Raw genomic sequence first — 24,035 nt, 5'->3', positions numbered from 1 at the left:
GGTGTGGAAGACAAGTCCTATTCAGCATGAAGGGGCGCCCTCACCCATCTTAGGGGTGGGGGAATGTCTGCTCTTCTTTCAGGAACCCTGGACTTCCTTCATTTAGGATAGATGGGTTAACAAACTGGTTGGTTCCGGGTACAAGATCAAATTCTGGTCCCGGCCAGGGGACAGGTTTTTTAGTCAAATCTTCACCTGTCTCCTGAGCGTTTGAAGGATCTTCGGGAGGCTGTGCGAGATATCCTGGCTCAAGGGGTAATTGTGCCGGTTCCTCAACAGGTACGCTCTCAAGGTTTCTATTCAAACCTGTTCACTGTGCCCAGATAGGAGGGCAAAGTGCGTCAAATCCTGGACCTCAAGGCTCTGAACCACTTTGTGTGGGTGCAGAAATTCCGAATGGAGTCCATTCAGTCAGTGGGGGCATCTTTGAATCAGGGATTTTCTGACTTCCATCGATCTCAAAAATGCGTATCTCCACGTCCCCATATTCGAGGGACATCAGCAATTCCTCCTCTTTGTGGCGGCAGAGGAGCACTTTCAATTTGTGGCTTTACCCTTTGGTCTTCGGCTCCCAGAGTTTTTACCAAGGTCCTAGCCCCTGTTCCCTCTGCCTACTTCACTGGACGAGTCTGTTACACGGCTCTCCTGTTTGGATCCAGTCAGACAATGCCACGGCTGTGGGTTACATCAATCAAGAGGGCACCAGGAGTGCCCTGGCGGGCAAAGAGGTAGCTGAGATTCTGGTATGGGCGAAACACAATGTTCTGGCTATTTCTGCAGTCCACATCCCTAGTGTGGAGAATTGGCAAGCGGATTACCTGAGTCGTCAGGTGTTCAATCAGGGGGGATCTCTGCATCCGGAGGTGTTCAATCTCCTGTGTGTACGGTGGGGGACCCTGGACGTGGATCGGTTTGTCTCTCCTCAACAGGAAAGTTCAGAGGTTTGTGGCCAGGTCTTGGGATCCTCTGGCCGACACCACAGATGCTCTGGTGGCTCCTTGGGTCAGTATCGCCTGATCTATGCCTTCCCTCTGCTCATTCTCCAGCCAAGGTTTCTTTGCAGGGTGGCGATGGAATGCATTATGGTCGTTCTGGTGGTACCAGACTGGCCTCGGTGGTCTTGGTACGCAGAGCTGGTAAAAATGGTCGTGGATCCTTCATGGCTTCTTCCTTTGCGGCGGGAAAGATCTTCTATCTCAAGGACCGGTCTTCCATCCTGCTTTATGATCGCTGGCCTTAACGGCTTGGCTGTTGAAAGGAAGGTGTTGAGGGATAGAGGTCTTTCTGATTCAGTGATTCCTACCCTTTTGAAGGCCAGGAAGTCGACATCTAGGAAGATCTATCATAGTACGTGGAAATCGTACATTTCCTGGTGTAAATCTCTGCAGCTGCACCCTCGCTTGTTTTCTATAGCTAGGGTTTTGGCCTTTATACAAAAAGGGGTTGAGCAGCGTTTGGTACTATCAAGGGCCAGGTTTCGGCCTTGGCTATTTACTTCCAACGTTTGTTGTCTACTCAGTTTGATTCGCACCTTCATCCAGGGGGTGCGTCATCTGGCCCCTCCGAGGTGATCCCCCATTGCCGTCGTGGGAACTTAATCTGGTTTTGTCTGTCCTTCAAAAGCCTCCTTTTGAGAATATTAGGGAGATTTCTCTGCTTTCTTTGTCGCAGAAGGTTGCCTTCCTAGTGGCTGTTACTTCTGCCCGCCGAGTCTGAGTTGGCGGCGTCCTGTCGTTCACCTTATTTGGTTGTCCACAGGGATAAAGTTGTCCTCCGACCTAATCTGTCCTTTCTTCCTTAGGTGGTGTCGGATTTTCACCTGAATGAAGACATTGTGCTGCCTTGTGTCCTAAGCCTAAACATCACAAGGAAGTTGCCTTGCACACTCTGGATGTGGTTCGGGCGATGAGGGTTTATCTGATGGTTACGGAGTCCTTCAGGAAGTCGGAGTCCGCTGCGACCATTTCGAGATGGATCAGGCAGATGGTTTTTCAGGCTTATTCGATCAAGGGTTAGGTTCCTCCTTTCCCTGTGAAGGCGCATTCTACTAGAGCGCTGAGTGCCTCTTGGACTTTTCGCCATCAGGCCACTGTTGCACAAGTTTGGAAGGCAGCGACTTGGTCGTCTGTGCACACCTTTACCAAATTTTATAAGGTGGATTTGTTGGCTTCTTTGGATGCCTCTTTTGGTGGCAAGGTTTTGCAGGCTGCTGTTTCATAACGGAAAATGTTTGTACTTCTCTTTGGGGTCTTTTATCTGGGTGAGCTCATGTTTGGTTGAGCTTCATGTTGCCCAGTTGGCTACGTTTAGCCTTTTGGAGTTCATGTTACTGTCTGGTTGTGTTTTCCCACCCCTCATGCCTATCCTGCTTTGGGACGTCCCACTCAGCTCATAGAGATGAGGCTGCGTCTGTCGATGGACAGCAGAGAAAAAGATTTTACTGTAACATCTTACAAAAATCATATTTTTTTTAGCACACACATTGGTCTTTGCCCAGTGAAATCTAACCTCCATCAAACACATTTGCCTTTCCTTTTTAACCACTTAAGCCCCGGAGGATTTGGCTGCTCAAAGACCAGGCCCTATTTTGCGATTAGGCACTGCGTGACTTTAACGGACAATTGCGCGGTCGTGTGATGCTGTACCCAAATGAAATTGACGTCATTTTTTTCCTACAAACAGAGCTTTCTTTTGGTGGTATTTGATCACCTATGCAATTTTTACTTTTTGCGCTATAAACAATAAACCAGCGACTATTTTGAAAAAATAACAATATTTTTCACATTTTTTTTATATGAAATTCCCCCAAAAAAATGTAAAAATCAAAATTTTTTAACATTTCGGGTCAATTTGTTTTTTACTACATATTTTTGTTGAAAAAAATCGCAATAAGCGTATTTTTATTGGTTTGCGCAAAAGTTATTGCGTCTACTAACTACGGGAAAGATTTAAGTGATTTTTATTGTTTTTTTTTTTTTTTTAACTAGTAATGGCGGCGATCTGCGATTTGTTCTGTTACTGTAAAAATTACACTGGCAGGGAAGGGGTTAACTTTATTGGTCAACAGTGGGTTAAATGTATCCCTAGGGGCGTGATTCTAACTGTGGGGGGGGGGCGTGGTTTTTGATGTAACCACAGACTTTCGATCCTACATAGCAGGATCGTGTAGTCTCTGCAGTTACACCAGGGAGAATGACAGACGGCTGTGTTTACATCGTTTACGTCGTCTGCCTTTCTCCCTCTCCAGCGGGAGATCGCGAGTGACCGGCAGATATCGGAGCCACCGGTCACTCGCACGGGGATGTTAGTGAACGAGCGGGGGCGGGAGCGTGCCTCCGGCGGCACGCTCGCCCCCTAGAGGCTCGTGGGTGAGTGACATACCCCTATGTCACTTTGCCCAGGAGGGGCGGACCGCCGCAGTTTATATACTGACGGCGGTCGGCAAGTGGCTAATCTCACATATTCTCCAGATGCCCTTTCAGAAATCCATGGTTTAGTAAACACACTACACCACGCACACATTTCATATTGAACAGTGCCCTATCCTCCTCATAAACATTGCTCATTAAAGCGGAACTTTACCCATAACAACTTGATAAAAATGTTTTTTAGCAAGGAACAAGCATTCCACATAAATTTACTACCAAAATTTGTGTGTGTGTGCTATAAATTGCCAGTATTGCTCAGGTTTCTTCTTGCTGGAGGCTACCATTTCCTGAAGCCCAGGGCCCCTGAACAGCAGTTAATTTATAAAGCAGACCTAACCCTGCGGATTTAAGGGTTTTAAAATAGTTCCTTACCTGGAATGCTGGGATCACTAACTCACATATGCTTATTTCCTCAACCAACTGTCAAAAACTCAAATAGCCGGTGTCATAACTGATCACGTGTGCAGCACCATGGCAGTTGCAGATCAAACTGAGGCATTTTCCTTGACTGCAAAGGAAAGGAGGGCTTAATTCTGCTTTAAGGCAGATAGGTCTCTACAAATTCAGCACTTCTTAAAAATAGAGCAACTGAGCATGTGCAGAACAGGATGAGACAGTGTCTTAAAGGATTTTAAACCATATAGGACATTTTTTTTAATGTTTTAAATGGCTATACCAGCAAAAGGGGCCAGCCTGAAGTGATCTAGCAGGACCTAAATTTTCTGACTAAAGTTTCCACTTTTAGGATCGCACACAATCTGGGGGTTCAGTCTTAATAGAAAAGCTTGGTTCAAAAGCAGTCTTGTTGCTTTTCCCTACAGAAGAGTTGGAAGAGAGTATACCGGTTTACCCTTTCCAGTATATCCTGCCTCCAGCAAATGCTTCTCATTTACAAGTGTCCATTCACGCACTGGGATTGACTATTGACCAGTCTAGTGACTGTGCATTAACTCCTCAGTGATCAGCCCTTGTCCAAGTTTGTGTTTTTAAAGCAGTAGTAAAGTCTACAAAAAAGATAAAATGGGTCCCCTGCAGGTAAATCTAATGTGCTGGTATCCACTGCATACTAGAATATTTTGACAGATTTATTATTCATCTGAGCCATCCAGTGTTGAGCCATCCCTGCTCCCGGCGCTTCCATCTTTGCCTGGCCTTCCTTATAGGTATGTGGTATTCAGCCATTACAAATTCCATTAATGCAGAAAGCATTGCACATGTGCCAGTGCTGTCATCACCTGGAGCTTATGTCAGTATGTACTAAACAGCGCAAGTTCAAGCAGTTTCAAAGGAACCTACAGGTAAGACTTTTATAAGCTTACATGTGGGGCTAAAACTTTTTTTTTTTTTACTTTGCAACCACTTTAACCCCTCAGTCACCTGTCTGCATTGTGTGCATTTTCGCCATAGCCGCTTCAAGAGCATGTAAATAAACCCCTTAGTGACTGTTTTTACATTAACCACTTGGTTAATGTATGAACAATAACCCCTTAGCAACCAGTCCCTGGCTCATGTGCATTCCTTTTACTACCACCTGCAGGCGAATGGACACTAGGCGCAAAAAAGGTTAGCCCCTAGGTGCTATAACGTTAAGTGGTGGTTAAAGAATAAGCTCACTTTAAAAAAAATAAAATAAATGCACATTTTTATTTTGTTTTGTTTTTGCAGTCATTAGTTTTTGTTGCAGGAGCCAGTAAAACATTGTACAGCGATCAGCAGATCGCTGATGCCATATAAGTCTCCTGCAGACCTGTCAGTGTATCTGCTTGCTCTTACGAGGAAACCAATACATTAGGACAGGAATATTCGCCTTACCACAGCACCATGGTAGTTCATTGAAAAGCTGCAAAGGATGTCAGGACTTGCATAGTTACTGATGTTGAAAAAGACACCAGTCCAAGTTAAACCTATGGTGTGTGTGTATGTATGTTATGTCAACAGTACATCGTATACCCATGTATGTTGTGATCCTTAAGGTGCCCGTCTAATAGTTTTTTTTTTTTTTAAAACTATCGACGCTCGCTGCTAATATCACTGCTTGCGGAAGAGAATTCCACATCCTTACTGCTCTGACAGTAAAGAACCCTCTACACATTTTAAGGTTAAACCGCTTCTCTTCCAATTTTGGAATTGAAAGGGTTTTTTTTTCCCTATGCTATGGTCACCAGTACGGTATTTGTACATTGATAACATATCAAGCGTCTCCTCTCCAGAGAATAAGTTCAATGCTTGTAGTCTTTCCCCATAGCTGAGATCCTACAGTCCCTTTATTAGCATTGTTGCCCTTCTCTGCACTGTCTCCATTTCCAGCACATTCTTCCTGAGGTCTGATGCCCAGAACTACACGGCGTACTCCAGATGCAGCCAGACAAGAGTCTTGTAGAGTGGGAGATTTGTGTTATCTCTGGTTTTGTTTGCAGCAGCTTAGCATTGCTGAGCCTGTCATCTGCTAGGACCCCCAGGTCTTTTTCGATCCTAGGTTTCCCCAGAGGTTCTCCCCCTAGCGAGTAACTTGCGTTACTCGCTAGGGGGCACTCATTTGGCACCCAAATGCATTACCTTACATTTTTCAACATTACATCTAATTTGCCATGTAGTTGCTGACCCCATTTTTTTATTTGGGTCTCCTTGTAAGGTTTTCACATCCTGCTTAGAAGTTATTGCCCTGCTTAGCTTTGTATCATCCGCAAATAGGAAGATTGAGCTGCTTATCCCATCCTCTAGATCGTTTATGAATAAATTAAATAGAATTGGTCCCAGGACAGATCCCTGGGGACCCCTCTTTTCACACCAGCGCGATCCGAGTACTCGCTATTTATCACCACCCTTTTGTCTCACCACTGTAGCCAGCATTCTATCCAGGTACTCACCCTATGGTCCATGCTGACATAACTTAGTTTGTACAGTAAATGTTTATGGGAAACTGTATCAAGTGCCTTTGCAAAATCCAGGTATACTGCATCTACAGGGCTTTCTTCATCTAGCAGAACACCTCTTCATAGAAGGTTAATAGATTGGTCTGGCAAGAACGATTCTTCATGAATCCATGCTGGTTATTACTAATGACACAGTTTTCGGAAATACTCCCTACGGTATCTCTATCCGCTTCACATAAACTCACTCTCTCATTTGTTCATTCTCCATAGGATGGTACCATACACCGGTGCTTTTGTTTAAATGGAGTTGTCGAGATTCACCTCTTTGCTCGAAGTGTAGCCAGCATGGGGGTGATTTCATTCACCTGCTATGGCGGTGTCCGAAACTAGCCAGATACTGGGTGCATGTTATGCAATGTATTTCACAGGTGACCCATGCAACATTGCCCGCTGACCCTCGGGTGGGCCTACTGGGTATACGTGACCCAGAGCTGTATTAAACGAGCACCAATACCATGATCCAGCGGTTGCTCTATCTGGCTAGAAAGGTGATAGCTTGCTGCTGGCTGAGCCCCACGGTTCCCATGGTAACACAGTGGATAGCCCGAGTTAATTCAATTCTGCTGAGAGAACAATTAGCTTACCGCCACAGGAATGCTGTCAGGAAATTTTATGCGGTATGGCAGGACTGTTTGGATTGCCCGGGCTTAGTCCCGGCACAACTACTTATGGGTAGGATCATGCAGGCTTAGTTTACTGTGTTGCTCCCATTAGACCCCGGAGGGACTCTCACCTGTTCGTTCTTTCTTTTTCCTTTTCTTCACTTTGTTCTTCTCCCTACTACGTTTTTCTTTCTCTCCTACTTGTCTCCTCTATTTCTCTTTCCCCTTGGTTTTCTCCCTTTTTTGTGCTACTTGATATTCTCCTAGTTTCGCAACTTTGTACCATGGGAGGTCATTTGTTTCCCTATGCTGTGCGAGAGTGGGGTATGTTATCTGGTTATCTCGAGGAGGGCCTTGCGGCCCACTGGTTGAGCCCAGCTGATCTATGCAGTTATTTTCTGGTGTGTAAGTTAAACAGTTGCCATGTGGGTTCTGTTGCATTATATCTACCCCACTGTTTGTATGCCATGACTTATAATGGTTTTCAATATATGGTGTATTGATGTATCTCCTACGCTTTATATTTTCATTGTATGTTTGTTTTTTTTTTGTTCTTCAATAAACTTTGGATTTTAAAAATTGACACAGTTTTCATTACTAAAGTCTTGTATATAGTCCCTTATCACCCCCTCTAATAGCTTGCATACTATTGATAGGCTAAATGGCCTGTAGTTCCCAGGGATATTTTTCTCAGATCGCCTTTCAGGACAGCACCTGGAGAGAGCGCAGCTCCACCCAATCCACAGGAAACACTGCAAATAAAAACTCCTCCTCTTCCACCATGCCTCAGTCATTTGTGTTTCCTCTGCCATGGTGGAAGCATTGCAGGAGCTATGTGGAAAGGGTTGCACTCTCTCCAGGGGGAGAGAGGGATTTATTGCCCAGTTTTGTGTTTGCTGTTTCAGCTTGGAGACCATCCCAGCTCCCCTCCCTGGAGTGTCAAAGGGGGTATGCTCCGGAGCCTCTCACCTCGTTCGCTCAGGGGAGCTGAAACCCATCGGAGGATCCGGTCCGGGCGTCAGAGATCCGCGCTTCGGCCGGTCGGCGGGCGGGGAGCCGCTTTTGGCATTTGAATCTCCCGCACTTTCGGACTCTGATCCCGGGGACGCGCGGCGTCACTTCCGGTGGACGGGACTTCCGGTGGGGGCGTGGCGGCGTTTGCTCCAACCGCAGTACACGCAGGGGTCAGAGGCAGGTCACGAGGTCGGCGCTTCCGGTCCACAGAGGAGGACGCGGGAAGCGGTATTTAAATGGAGAGATCTGCCAGCAAGCTGCACTTTTCAACAACATGGAGGAAAAGTCTGCAGCGACGGTGGAAGCAGGCACCGCCAGCGCCGGCCAAGCTCAGGTAGGAGAGGTGCAGTGGTGCCTCTTTTTTCTTTACTGTGTGAGCTTTTATTGTGGGGTTTCTTCCTTCCTCCTTTGGAGCCTGCCCTGTAGACTGAGTAACTGTTCCCAGTCTAACAGGATATATATGCATCTGGGAGTCTTTTCTTCTGATCCTTTTTGGTGTGGGTCACGATTTTCTCCCTTGCAAGAAATCACTAGGTGGTGGTTTTCTTTTATTTGTGGTTATTGGGCTTTCATGGTGGCTTTTTCTTTACTAGGTTAAAGCCACAGTGAAGACAAGAGCCCCAGCATCAAGGAAATGCCCTTCATGCAAGAATCCACTCAGAGATTCCTGGGTGAAGCCACTTTGTAAAACATGTATTGCTGACCTTGTGAAGGAAGAGTCTAGTCAGCAGAATAATGAATTCATTTCTTCATTTAAAGAACTCACAGACACCCTGTCCTCAGTTCGTTCCCTGTTATCCAGGACGCCACAAGTTCTATCAGATTCCCAACAAACGGGTGGTACATCTTCCCAGCCGTCTACTTCTAAGTCTGCAGTGTCAAGCGATTCAGAAGATGAGGGGGAGAGTGCTCTCTGTTCCATCAGGGATTCAGAGGAGGAAGAGAAGGAAGAGGTGGCTAGTTCTTCCAGATACAAATTATCCTTGGAAGAGATTGATGAGTTGCTGAAAGCGATTTACACCACGTTGGAAATCGCAGAAGAAAAGGTGCAAGTTTCACTTCATGACAGAATGTACCAGGGCCTTGAACAGACAAAGCGCAGGGTTTTTCCTGTTCATAAAGTCCTTACTGAATCTATTGAAAAAGAGTGGAAGGACCCAGAGAGGGCCCCTTTTTTCTCTAAATCCCTAAGAAGGAGATTTCCGTTTGAAGAGGATACGGCGCACCTATGGAACAAAAAGCCCAGAGTGGATGCTGCTTTTTCTCAGGTGTCTCGCCGCACGGATTTGGCGTTCGAAGACATGGGTGTTCTGAAAGATACCATGGATAAAAGGGCAGATTCTCTCCTTAAAAAGGCTTGGGACTCCTCTATGTCCAGCCTTAAGCCGGCCATGGCCTCCACGGTGGTAGCCAGAAATCTTGAGTGCTGGCTCGAACAACTTAAAGGGCATGTGGAGGCTGGAACAGCAAGGAAAGATCTCCTGGATTCATTTCCGCTGCTCCGAAAGGCAGTAAAATATATGGCCGATGCTTCTGCTGAGTCTATCAAAATGTCTGCCAGGTCAGCAGCCCTTGTCAACTCTGCCAGGAGGGCGGTCTGGTTGAAAACCTGGACAGGTGATTCAGCTTCTAAGGTGAAACTCTGTGGTTTACCTTTTGCCGGTGACTTGCTTTTCGGGCCTGAATTGGAAGCAATTCTTGACAGAACGGCGGATAAGAAGAAGGCCTTTCCATCAAAAAAGAAATCTCCTCCTAAGAAGAGATTTCGTTCTGTTCAACAAACCAACAGAGGTCGTGAACAAGATCAGAGATCAAGATGGACCTCCCATAAAGGGAAAGGTGGAGTCCTCTTTAGACCACCTGACCAGGCCAATAAAAGCAAGTGACAACAGTCTTCCAGTGGGAGGAAGGCTGTTATGGTTCCTCCCACGTTGGGAAGACGTATCCGCAAGCCCCTTTGTAAAGAATATAGTGGCTCAAGGATACAAACTGGAGTTTTCGGAGACACCTCCAAGCAGATTCCATGTTACTCCCCTTCCAAGGGATCCGGAAGAGGCTTCCTCAATGATGTCTATTTTACAAGAGCTGATTCAACAGGAAGTGATTATCCAAGTCCCCGAGGGGCAACAAGGCCGTGGGATTTATTCTCAGATCTTTCTAGTGAAAAAACCCTCAGGCAAGTACCGAATGATCCTAAATTTGAAAATCCTAAACAGATCAATTCGGTACAAGCACTTCAGGATGGACACCATTTATTCAGTGACCAAACTGTTGTCCCCAAACTGTTTCATGGCATCCTTGGATCTGAGGGACGCTTACCTGCACATCCCAATAAATCAGGAGTGCCAGAAATTCCTAAGGCTGGCGGTCAATCTCGGGGAATCGGTCTGGCATCTGCAGTTCAGGGCCCTCCCCTTTGGCCTCTCATCTTCTCCAAGGGTGTTTACCAAGGTAATGGCGGATGCCCTAGAGCCATTAAGGCTGAGGGGTATTTCAATTGTCCCTTACCTGGACGATCTGCTAATTTTTGCAGAGTCCAGGAGCCAGGCGTTGGTACACCTTCAGGAGACTCAGGACCACCTAGAGAGTCTGGGGTGGCTCATGAATTTGGAGAAATCCAGCTTGATTCCATCTCAGCAGATAAAATTTCTGGGATACAGAATAGATTTGGTCCTCCAGAAGGTGTTTCTACCTCAAGAAAAGATCGAGAAGACTCAGAACGCAGTTGCTCGATTACAAACCAATCATCAGGTTACTGTCAGGTCGGCCATGGCAGCTTTGGGCTTGCTCACAGCCGCTATCCCTGCAGTACAGTGGGCAAGACTGCATTCCCGTCTTCTCCAGAGAGACATTCTGCAGAGTTGGTCATACCCGGAACATCTGGAGAAATCCATCAGAATCTCCACGAAAGCAAAGAGATCTCTGTGGTGGTGGAGGAATTCCAGAAATCTGGAAGAAGGTCTGCAATGGACTTTCCAGACGAACAAACGTCTGACGACGGATGCCAGTTCGTGGGGTTGGGGAGCCCACCTGGAAGGCCGGACGACGCAAGGGACATGGTCCAAAGCAGAGTCCAGGAAATCATCCAACTGGCGGGAGTTGAAAGCCATTCTTTTGGGTCTTTGGTCCTTTCAACAGACAGTCAGGGGCCATCATGTGCAAGTTCTGTCGGACAACATGACAGCAGTGGCCTACGTGTCAAAGCAAGGAGGCACAAGAAGCAGACAGCTATCAGATCTGGCAATACAGCTACTCTCCTGGGCGGAGAAAAATCTAGCCTCTCTGACAGCGGTGCATCTGAAGGGGTCACAAAACCTTCTAGCAGATCTGCTGAGCAGGAAAAAGGTGTTGGAATCAGAATGGAGTCTGAATCAAGAAGTATTCATGCAGATCGTGGAAGTCTGGGGTCTTCCCCAAATAGATTTGTTCGCTTGTCAACAGAACACCAAAGTCCAAAGATTCTTTTCCCTACACAGGGAGGATCAGGACTGGGGCTTGGATGCTCTAGCCCATCCATGGGACTTCCGTTTGTCTTACGCGTTCCCTCCATTCCAACTGATTCCGTTGGTTCTCAAAAAGTTCAGGGAAGAAAAGACCAACTTGATTCTGATTACACCTTACTGGCCAAAGAGACCTTGGTTCGCCCTCCTGCTGAATCTTGCCTCAGAACCTCCCTGGAAGCTTCCGTACAGGAGAGATCTTTTGACACAGGGGAACCTAGTGTACCCAGAACTGGACCGCTTACAACTGACAGCGTGGTTACTGAAGAAGACATCTTGAGAGCCAGAGGCCTGTCAGAAAAAGTTATCTCCACCCTTCTCTCCAGCAGGAAGAAGGTGACTAGGGATATTTACTTGAAAGTCTGGAGAAAATACAACTTTTGGTGTTCCAGCAAAAATTTTGAATTAAAAAATTTAATTTCAGTGCTTGAGTTCCTCCATGAGGGAATGGAGAAAGGACTAGCAGCAAGTACTTTAAAGACGCAAGTAGCGGCACTTTCAGTTTTTTTCGAAAAGACTTTGTCCCAAGAGACTCTAATCATTCGTTTTTTCAAGGCATTAGCCCGCAATAGGCCAATAGCCCTTAAAGTATTTCCCAAATGGGATTTGACCATTGTGTTACAAGGTCTAACTAAGTTTCCTTTTGAACCTTTAAAAGAGGCTTCCCTGAAGAATTTAGTTTTGAAAACTATCTTTTTGATAGCAATTACCTCGGCCAGGAGGATCAGTGAGATCCAGGCCCTCTCAATTTCAGACCCTTTTTTGACAATTTTTGCAGATCGAGTAGTCCTAAGAACGGACCCAGCCTTTCTTCCAAAGATTGCTTCATCTTTTCATAGATCACAAGAAATTCTTACCAACTTTCTCCTCAGCTCCTAGTAATACTCGGGAAGAATCCTTTCATACCTTGGATGTGAGGAGATGCTTACTTCAGTTCCTCCTGGTAACTAAGGAATTTAGAAAGACAAATGCATTATTTGTCATCTTCTCGTCCCGTATAGGAGAAAAAGCATCAAAGAGCACTTTAGGCAAATGGCTCAGATGGGCAATTGAACAGGCTTATGTAGCTCAAGAAGAAGAACCTCCAGAAGGCATCTTGGCGCATTCTACAAGGTCTGTGGCAACCTCATGGGCTGAAATGGCCGGTGCTTCGCCTGATCAAATCTGCAAGGCAGCTACCTGGTCCAACTATTCAACCTTTATTAGACATTACAGGTTGGACTTGTTGTCAGCTCAGGATCAAGCCTTCGGCAGAAAAGTTCTGCAGGCAGTGGTCCCACCCTAAGTGTAAGTTACTCGCTTATCCTCTCCAGGTGCTGTCCTGAAAGGCGATCTGAGAAAACCTTAGTTACTTACCGGTGACGGTATTTCTAAGAGCATTTCAGGACAGCAGCAGCTACCCCCCCTTGGTTTTGTTTATAATATAATTTGTAAATGTTTAACCTGTGGTAGTTTATGTTTTCCAGCATGTCGGAGGCTACTCTATGACTGAGGCATGGTGGAAGAGGAGGAGTTTTTATTTGCAGTGTTTCCTGTGGATTGGGTGGAGCTGCGCTCTCTCCAGGTGCTGTCCTGAAAGGCTCTTAGAAATACCGTCACCGGTAAGTAACTAAGGTTTTTTAATTATTGGTGCCACGTTGGCTTTTCTCAAATTAGCTGGTACCATTCCAGTCAATAAACTGGCTATAAAAATTAAAAACAATAGTCCAGCTATCACCTGACTGAGTTCCTTAAGGACCCTCGGATGTAAGCAATCAGCTCCTGGTGACTTCTTTAAGTTTTTCAAGTCTATTTCTGATTCTGTCTTCGGTTAGCCATCAGGGTGCTTTCTGTGACGTGTTAACATTAGTCCTGGTTACTGTATCCCTCATTTCCTTTGTGAAGGCAGAGGAGAATACATTCAAAACCTTTGTCTGTCTTTTGTAGCCAAATTCTCCTCTTCATCCTTTATGGGGCCAATATGTTCTGGCCTCACTTTCTTACTTTTTATATACTTAAAGAATTTCGTGTTTTTTTTTTTTTTTTTTCTCCTCTGCAATGTCCCTTTTGTGTTTTATCTTAGCTGCCCTGATTGCACTTACATTTTTTTTTGCATTCTTTGTAATGTTAGAATACTGACAATTAAAAGTGTATAAGAATAACCAGCGCTAAAACCTCTTAAAAACGGTGAACCATAAGTTACTGCAAGCAGTAAAAATATAACATGGGAAATATCTTACAAACCCAATGAAGCAATAAATAATAATCAAATGGAAAGTGTCCAGTGCAAAAAAATTTAATTGAAGTGCTAAGTGGGGTAATATATAGTGAACTAAACGTTCAATATTACAAAATCATGGGCGTGGCCGAGCAGCGGATGTAGCCGGACGTGTGAAGCTCTCGCTCCGCCGAACATCCTGTGCTTTCATCCTTTTAGACACCCGATCGATCCGATCTTTTTTGCGGGACTCGTTTCTCTGTGATCCCCAGAGCTCCTGGTCTGTCCGGTGGGTCCCTCGAGCCGCTGCAACATGTCATCTCGGCAGACGACCGGCCGCCATGCTCCTGACCGCCAAGCCCAAGATGGCGCCCAGCCGCAGCGAGGCACACAGAAGCCTTCCTATAAGGAGGCTGCCCAGAAGCTCTTCTCGAAGCCTGCCACAAAATCGGCCCCTAGTGTGACGACCGCTCCTGCTATCTCTTCTCCTCCGCAGTCAGATGCCGACGACACAGCCCCGCTGGGTGACATCTCTGCACACCTTTCTGCCTGGGACACTGCAGGTAACCTCCAGTCCTCCTCCCCTGTGCCTGATGCTGAGCCCACCCTGAGGGACATAATGGCCGCAGTCACCACCAGTAACACCTCTCTTGCTGCTCTTACTGTAGAGCTGAGGGGTGTTAAGGCTGAAATCACTTTCATAAGGCATGATATGCAGAAGCTCAGGGAACGTACTGCGGCTGTGGAGGGCAGGGTCAGCTCCATCGAGGATGATTTACCCCCCCTTCAGAGGGAGGTTAAAAATACTGCACTTCTGGCTGCCCAACAGGCGGCCAGGTTGGAGGACCTTGAGAATCGGATGAGACGCAATAATGTGCGAGCTATTGGCATCCCAGAGAGGGCTGAGGGGAAGAACCCTGTTGCATTTATTGAGAATTGGCTGCTGGAAACTTTTGGCCGGGATTCTTTCACTCCCATGTTCTCCGTGGAAAGAGCGCACCGAGTCCCCATGCGCCCCCTCCCTCCTGGAGCGCCTCCCCGCACTTTCATTTTTAAATTGCTTAATTATAAGGACAGAGATGTTATCCTAACCAAGGCCCGGAGCCTACAGGACAAGTTGGCGATGGACAACTCCAAGATCTCTCTTTTCCCGGACTACTCCGCGGAGGTGCAGAGGCAGAGAGCGAGGTTTGGAGAGGTGAAGAGGAGGTTGAGAGAGATGAATTTGCAATACGCTATGCTTTATCCTGCTAAGCTGCGAGTGGTGACGCGGGATGGCGTGAAATTCTTTGAAAGCCCGTCGGCTGCGGCCCAGTGGGTGGAGGTGGAGGGGCGGGCACAGCGCCCCGACCGGTCTCCACGGCCGGGGGATCCTTGAGGCCTAACCTGTGGCCTAGCTGTGACCTGCATCTACTGTTGCTGATCGGGTGGTCCCCGTGATACCCCTATATGGGCGGAGGCTGCCCTATCTACCCGGACTACAGTTACCACCTTTGGTGGTCTTGAACGCTGTTCTAGTGGAGACTGCTATGCCAGCTGCGTCTCCCGCCATTTTCCCCCCTATGGGTCCTGGTTGGACGGACTTTGCTGATGACCGACGCTCACTGAACCATGTTGGCGGTGGGCGCTCTAAGGATCCCGAACCTTCTGTTGACTGTTACCCCTTCCCGCACCTGTTTGTCCTGTTTTGCACCCTCTTCCTCACCACTGGAGATGACTGTTGCAACCCTGCTGCCCCTGTTTGGGCCTCCTGCCCGGATGCCTGGAGCCTTCTCTGTGCCTGCTGGAGACTTGGACTACCCCTTGCTGTTCGCAGTGCCTGGCTGATGCCCCCCTCTGTTCCATGTCCCTTCTTGCCCCTTTTTGTTGTCCTGAGATGTAGTGACTTCCGCTGCTTTAACATCCTTTCGTGTCCATCATACCCCTGGAAGGACCATGGCTGATACTTTATGCTGCGTTTCCTGGAATGTGCGTGGCCTGAACAATCCGCTGAAGAGAACTGCTGTCCTCCGTAATCTGAAAAGACTGAAAGCGGACGTTGTTTGCTTGCAGGAGACCCACCTAGCTGCTGACCCCCCTCCCAGTTTGGCCCCTGGCTTGTACCCACATCAATACCATTCTAGTTACTCTACATATTCCAGGGGTGTGAGTCTGCTGATAAGGCGGGGGGTTAATTTTGCCTGCTCATCATCCTATGCTGACCCCGAGGGTAGATTTGTTATGCTGGTGTGTACTGTTGGGGGTCTGTCCTGTGCAATAATTGCGGTGTATGTGCCTCCGCCGTTTTCGGCTGGGATCATTGGTTTGCTGGCGGAGAGGATTGCTGGCCTTCCTGCGGTCCCTCTGCTGGTTGTTGGTGACTTTAATGCCACCCTGGACCCCCATTGGGACAGATTTACCCCTCGCTCCGGGCCCCCTCAGTCGATCGGCAATGGGTCTCCCTTTGCTCGGTTGATGGGGGAGTTGGGACTGACGGATGTTTGGCGGATGGGGCATCCGGGTGACCGGGTGTACTCTTGCTACTCGGCTGCACGGTCTGGCCTCTCCCGCATTGATATGGGGTTCGGCAATCAGGCCCTCTTGCCGCTGGTGGTTGGGGCTGAGTATGGCCCGAGATTGGTTTCGGATCATGCTCCGCTCCGGATCAGCCTGTCTCTGCCGTCTAGGTCAGGGAGACCCCTTTGGAAACTGAACCCTTTCTGGCTCACGCTATTTCCTAGTCCTGACCCCATACCCCAGTTACTAACTTCCTTTCTGACGATTAATTTGGATACGGCTGCATTGGGGGTGGTGTGGGACTCTGCTAAGGCCTTCCTGAGGGGGCAGTTTAGTTATCTGATAACATTAAATCTTCTACTAAGGAATGGGAGAACACCGTACTGGAAGAGGTGACCAGGGCGGAGGCGGCTTATGTTAACGACCCTTCGGAGGAGTCTCAACGCTCCTGGTTGGCAGCCCAGTCCCTCTCCAAGACGGTGGTTTTGCAACGGGCTGAAAATAAGCGTTTTTTCCTACAGCAGAAGCATTTTGAGGAGGGGGAGAGTACTGGTCATGTGTTGGCTATGCTGGTTCGCTCCCAACAGCCAGCGGCATTTATTACCGCTCTGCGGGACCCTTCGGGGGCCCTGCTGAGCTCCACTCCTGAGATATCTAGGGTCCTACGTGAGTTCTACTCGGATCTCTACTCCTCTAAGGTGTCGGCCCCGCAGCGGGTGGTGGAGGACTTTCTGGACACCTGCGACCTGCCGGCGCTCTCTGCCCGGGAGGCGGAGGGCCTGGATGCTCCTTTAACTGCAGACGAGATTCTAATGGCACTAAAGGCCGCCCCACGGGGCAAGTCCCCGGGTGCGGACGGCCTGCCATCTGAGGTGTATGGCCGATACTCTGAGCAGCTAGTCCCGGTGCTCTTGAGGGTGTTCAATGACGTTTCCGGAGAGGGACCCTGCCTGACTCTATGTGCGAAGCCATTGTGGTACTGATCCCCAAGCCTGGAAAGGATCCTATGCTAGCCGACTCTTATAGACCTATCTCCTTGTTGACCTCGGACGTTAAACTATTAGTTAAAATACTGGCCACTAGACTGTCCGCAGTAGTGCAGAGCATTATCCACGGGGACCAATCGGGCTTTATCCACACGAGAGCTACGGCTCTGAACCTGCGACGCCTGTTTCTTAACCTTCAGCTCCCTGTGGATAATCCTGGTAATAGAGCAATCTTTTCGTTAGACGCAGCTAAGGCCTTCGACAGCGTCGAGTGGCCTTACCTGTGGGCGGTGCTGAGGCGTTTTGGAGTGGGGGACACCTTTATTAGTTGGGTTAAATTGTTGTATGCCAATCCTAGAGCCAGACTTAGGGTCAACGGGGACCTGTCGGAACCCTTGTGTTTGTTCCGGGGCACTCGGCAGGGGTGTCCACTTTCGCCTTTGTTGTTTGCCATGGCCTTAGAGCCGCTCGCGGCTCGTCTCCGGACTCATCCGGAGATTGTTGGCTTCCGACGGGGCCCTCATGAGGACGTGGTTTCCCTATATGCCGACGATACCCTCCTTTATCTGGGGGACACGGGGAGGTCGCTGAGCGAGGTCATGGATTTGATTGACTTTTTCGGCTCCTTTTCCGGGTTCTCAATAAACTGGGATAAGTCGGTCCTTATGCCTCTGGACCCCATCTTGGCCCCCTGCCGGAAAGGGCTAGGGATGTCCGAGTGGTTGACCAGTTCCGCTACCTGGGTGTTCAGGTGACCCCGGATGTCGGCCGTTATTTGGAACTTAACCTAGTGCCCCTGCTTCATAAATTTAGACTTAAATGTACCGCTTGGTGTAAACTCCCTCTGTCGGTGGCGGGACGGGTCAATCTGGTAAAGATGATTTGGGCCCCTCAGCTCCTCTATGTACTCCACAACGCCCCTCTCTGGATCCCGAGACGCTGGTTCCTGCGTGTGGAATCCTTGTTTCGCGATCTAATCTGGAGGAAACGGGTGGCCCGTATTAGACTGACTACACTTCAGATGAGTAAGGACAGTGGGGGTCTGGCAGTCCCTAATCCTAGGGTGTACTTCCTTGCCTCTCAGGTTCAGCATCTGGGAGGTTGGGATTTGCCTGATCCTGCGGATCCCATCCGGGCTCTCCTGGTTCCCCCTGGCTCCCCGTACACTGCATTTGCGCATTTGGACGCTGGTTTCACGCATTTACAGGTCTCGCTCCCGACTGTCAGGCTTCTCCTTACTTTATGGCACTCTGTGCGGAAAATGCTGCGAATACAGGGGTTCTTCCATAGTACCTTACTGTGGAGGAACTCCAACTATCGGGAGTTGTCTGGGTTGGAGGGAGTGGGGTGCTGGGAGTCCCGGGGACTGGCTTTCTTTGCACAGATTTACCGCGGAGATGGGGTTTTGAGGTCTTTTCGGGAACTCCAGAGTGAGTTTCAGGTTCCTAGGCAGTTGTTCTTTAGATACCTTCAGCTGCGGCATGCTTTAGATGTCCAGTCACGGACGGTCCCCCTTCGATTGGTGGAACATTCACTGACGATAGATGTTTTTAGGTCTATTGACAAACGAGGTATGATCTCTCGGGTCTACATCACTTTGCTGGCTGCCATGCAGAACCCGGCCTCTCTTCCGGCCCGAGCTGGGTGGGAGAGGGACCTGGGCCCTATTGATGGTGAGACATGGGAGCTGTGTCTCTCCTCGATCCCACTGGTCTCGGTGTCAGCGTCGCAGAAGGTTTCTCACTTATTTTTGTTTCACAGGGCATACCGCACTCCGGTCCGGTTGTTCAGATGGGGGCGTAGGGACAGTGATACCTGTCCCAAATGTAACAGGGAACGCTGATCCATATGCTTTGGAGGTGTCCCAAACTGTTTAGATATTGGGGCGAGGTCATTGACTCCATATCCGGAGTCTATCGTTTTACATTGCCTAGAGATCCGATTGTGTGTCTACTTGGGGCACTGGAGGATGAAACATTAACCCCGCATGCCCATACGGCGGTACTTAGACTGCTCTATGTGGCGCGCAAGCTAATTGCGAGATATTGGATTTCCTCCAGGGTCCCAACGACGGCGCAGTGGATTGACCAGGTTAACAAACTGTTGATTAGAGAAAAAGTTACCTACCTACATCGTAGGGCGCATAAGAAGTTCTCCGCCTTGTGGCAACCATGGTTGGATGATCCGACCCGGGCCCCGCCCCAGCTGGTGATGGACAGACTCTTGATGGGATAAGCAGGGTATTTCTAATGCTGGTGCTATGTTCTGATCTATGTTGCTCTTCAGTGGTGCTCTTTCCCCTTTCCCTTTCCCACCATTAGTTCCTTGGTTTGTTAGTTTACTACTCCTGACCCTACACATTGTGCTTACTTTCCTGTATGTGTCAAAGTTGTCTCAACAGTTATGATGTGATTGAGCTAAGATGTTTGCAATGTGCTCACTCTGCTATTTTTGCATTTTTTGGTACCTGAGCTTTTATGCGTTGATCGAAGTTCTGAACCCTTCTGTATATTCTGTATGCCAATTGCGTTTTGTACCTTCTTCTGTTACTGTTTGCACTATGGATCATTTATGTGCTCAATAAAAGTTTATTTTCTTGAAAAAAAAAAAAATATTACAAAATCATTCATATTGTGACGAAAGTGGAAAAATAAATAAATTTATGTGCAGATAATGATCAAATTGTACCAATTCTATGGACCCAGAACTAGTCAAAAGCTCGGACTGAAACAATTGATATAAAAACAAAAATTCAATTAAAGTGCCAAAAACGACATGAGCTGCTGGTAGCTGTGAAGAATGTGCAAAAGGTCAGAAAATGCCTTGTGAACATACAAAGGAGCAAGTTGCACAGCTTCTATGAGTAGAGGAACTGTTCACAGGCTCCAACAAAATCTATAAAGGCAAATGAAGAAATATGCCCTATGAAGGGCGAACTAAGGAAGTGCAGTGAAGGTGATAGTGTAAATAAACAATAGCCGTGATTCAAATCAATAGGTGAAACCAATCGTTAAAAACTGAAATATCAGGGTGCACAATGCCCTATGATAGGTGAACCCCTGTGAACAAATAATAAAAAATTGATGAAGAGTATCACAGTAATATCAAAAGTGAAGCAGGTAAATAACAAAAAATGTGGTCCATAAATAAGTGAGAAGAGTTCAATAATTCTCCAGATATTATAGATAAAAGTTCATAATAAGTGCAGTTACAGCCAGCAATAATTAGTGATCCCAGTGCCAAAGTGAGTGAGCAAGATATCCTCAAAATGGGTAAAATGGCCGCTCACCTCACTTGTCTTTCACATAAGCATGTCAGGTGTCTCGTGTCAACCTGCAGACCTAAAAAGCAGTTTCCCAGGAAGAAATGGAGTCTCCACAGGCAATATAGGAGCCAAGGTCCTGCTCCTATAAGCTGGTCTGTAATACTTATAAGCGTGTGGCCCAGACACTCGATAATTAGGGGGAAAGATGTAAAGAGGGTCTCATAGCGCAGTATGTTTAAACACGGTTTATTTCCAAATAAAAGACAAATTTAAACTCCCATTTAGGTGGATAAATAGGTGCATGTAATGAAAGCAAAGCCGCCGATGCGGTTCCTGTATTCTCTTCACCGACTTCCGGTCTCGGCCGTAGACCAGGAAGTGAGATGGGGTTTATCCCCCGGTCCGGGTGAGCTTTTGTGGACTTCTGTTTGCTTTGAAGTGGGGCGCTTCATTTCCCTCCTTCCTCTGGGGGCAGGGGACTCGGCACTCATCCTTTAAGCTGTATTAGAAGCTTCCTCAAGACTAGCACCTCCCCTGAGGGCATTAAAGAACCTGACCAGATAAGGAGATAGGACCGACACGAAAGTCTTGTAATACGAATTTGAAAAACTGTCAGGGCCTGGGGCGGAATTGGATCGGAGATTCTTAATGACATCAAGCACTTCCTGTACATCAATAGGGGCTTCTAGAAGGGATCTATGTGTAGCCGATAGGCTGGGAAGAGGTACTTTGTTCAAGAACAATTCAGGATCATCCCCCTTGTGGGGGGCAGGGGCCGCATAGAGGTGTGAATAGAAGGAGTGAAAGGAATCCATGATGGAGACGGGATTACTCGACAGAACGCCAGAGGGAGACTTAATCTTAGGCATGGAGATCGCTCGAAATTTGGGGGAGAGTTTCCGCGCTAATTTCGTGCTCAATTTGTCCCGAGAAGCGTAAGAGCGAGCAGATTGCCACCTCAAGGCCTTCTCCGCCCTGGAAGTCAGGGCTAAGTTCAACGACAGCTTGACAGCATCCAGTTCCGCCAGCGAGGTAGGGTTCGGGGATCTCCTATGGGCTCTACGGAGACGATAGTATTCAGTCTCCAAACGGGCAATGTCGATCAGTCTTTCCTTTTTAATTTTCGCCCCCAGTTGAATGAGAGAGCCCCGGATAACCGCCTTATGAGCCCCCCCAAAGGGTGGAGGGAGACACGTCAGGAAGATCGTTGAGCTTGAAGTAGTCTCAGAGTGCAGCCTCTACCTGAGAGCATCTAGCGGGGTCACTCAGGATGGACTCGTTAATTCTCCAAGGCGAAGGGCCTCGGGGAGTCAAGGAGCAGGAGAGCTGAAGCGAAACTATGGAGCGGTTCGACCAAGGAACATCCTTAATTTTAGACTTCTGTGCAGATGGGACATCAGTTGTGGGGACGAAAATGTGATCTATACGCGCAAACGTATGATGGGGTGCCGAGAAATGTGTATAGTCACGGGAAGAGGGGTTAAGTTCCCGCCAGATATCAATCAGACCTAGCGAGTGAAGTGTTCGAGCTACTCGCAGACTCTGCTTGGAGGGACGGCGAAGCCGACCACCAGAGGAGTTAGATTTATCTAGGGAGCGATCAAGAGCTAAATTGGAATCCCCCCCCCTATGAGAACTCGCCCCTCGAAGTGAGGAGAGAGTATGAGGAACATGTGCGAGAAGAATTTTGCTTGACCCCGATTGGGAGCATAATAGGATACAAACGTGTATAACTCCCCTTGTATGTGGCCTTTGACTAAGATGAAGCGACCGTGGGGGTCCCGAACCGTTTGTAGATGGGAGAAGGGAAGGGATTTAGCGAAAAATATGGCCACCCCTCTCTGCTTGGAGGGGGCGTTGGCAAGATAAAACAAGGGGTATTTGTGGTGGACATATGAGGGTTGATAAGAATCTGGAAAGTGAGTCTCCTGAAGCAGGAGAACCCCTAGTCCCTGGGAATGATAATGTTGGAATGCCTTCCTACGTTTAACTGGGGAATTTAAGCCCTGGGTGTTGTGTGATGCCACCTGCAAAGAAGATACCGTACTCGCGTTAGACGTCATGGTGTGCCATCATAGAGTGCGCTGGGGTGAGCTCCGTAGTGGATTCCCAATGGATCCCATGGGAGAGGTCAGGATCTGCAACGCAAGGGAAAAAGGGAGCTGGAGAAAGTCCAGAGAAGGGCAACAAAAATAATTAGGGGAATGGAGGACATCAGCTATGAGGAAAGACTACAAGCACTGAACCTATTCTCTCTGGAGAAGAGACGATTGAGGGGGGATATGATATCAATGTACAAATACTGTACTGGCGACCCTAGCATAAGGAACAAACTATTCAGAGAAAGGAGATACAATAAGACACGTGGCCACTCACTAAAACTTGAGGAAAGGCGGTTTAACCTTAAAGTGCGTAAGGGGTTCTTCACTGTAAGAGCGGTAAGGATGTGGAATTCTCTTCCGCAAGCAGTCGTATCAGCGGGGAGCATTGATAGGTTCAAAAAACTATTGGATGGACACCTTAAAGACCACAACATACAGGGGTATACAATGTACGGTTAAAAGCAAAACAAACACACACACATCATAGGTTGAACTGGATGGACTTGTGTCTTTTTTCAGCCTCACTAACTATGTAACTATGTAACTAAATAGACCAGTCGGGCCGCAGGAACCCCCTGAAAAGAGCAAGAACCCCGTGAAGGGAGAAAAAGAAAGAGGACAGTAAAAGGAGAAAAAGGGCGCAAGAGCAAGCCCTTGCGCATGGATGAGGTGACCGCAGGCAAAGCCCACAGCCCCCCATCAAACGTACGGATGCGTCCTGATCCAGTCAGGACACATTCCTGTGGGAAGCAAGAGGTAAACAACTTGCGTCCGACAGGAGGAGGCGCAATGAAACCTCCCCGGTCAAAGAGCCCCAACCCAGCACCCCCATAAAACATTAATACAAAATAACATCAAAGCACCACGATCCCTCTAGTTACAGAGCGGGAACAACTACCCAGCATATACTGTGAGGAGCATGGGAGTAGATGAAATGAGAGGGGAAGAAGGTCTGGGGAGAGGAAGGGAAGGGAGATAAGGGAATAGGGAGGGGGAAGGGATAGATAGACGGTGGGGAGGGAGGGAGGACGTGGAGGGGTAAGACAAAGAGGAAGTATGAGGGAGGGGAAGGGGACCAGGAACAAATTAGCCCAAAAACATTCAAAGGAGAAGAAGAAAAGAGAAAAAATAAATAGATAAATCAATAATAATAAATAAAAAAATAGAGAAGTAATAGAAAAAATAAAAACTGCAACCAGTTCAGTCATAAAAAGTCAATACCAGAAATGGCCTAAAGTATGGGAGAGCCAGTTCGCTGAGAAAAAAAAAAAAAAAAACAGTGAACAGTCCAAACACGGGCCAAAAAAAGGGGGATCAAAAAGTGAAGGTAGGGATCAACGGGGACCCCAAATCAGGCCAAGTAGAGTAAACTCTTAACACCCTAGAGGAAGTGTTGAAGGAGAATCCACGCGGTCATCAGGGTGGCTTGACATCACGGTGGCGCTTCGTATGTTGTGCGTTCCATACCGAGGACACAGGGCTGATCGGCGGAGGCCGCTTGGCAGATTCTCT

The sequence above is a fragment of the Pelophylax lessonae genome (assembly GCF_965119305.1).
Source record: "Pelophylax lessonae genome assembly, chromosome: 5".
Taxonomy (NCBI): Eukaryota; Metazoa; Chordata; class Amphibia; order Anura; family Ranidae; genus Pelophylax; species Pelophylax lessonae.
Note: the sequence above shows the minus strand (reverse complement) of the source record.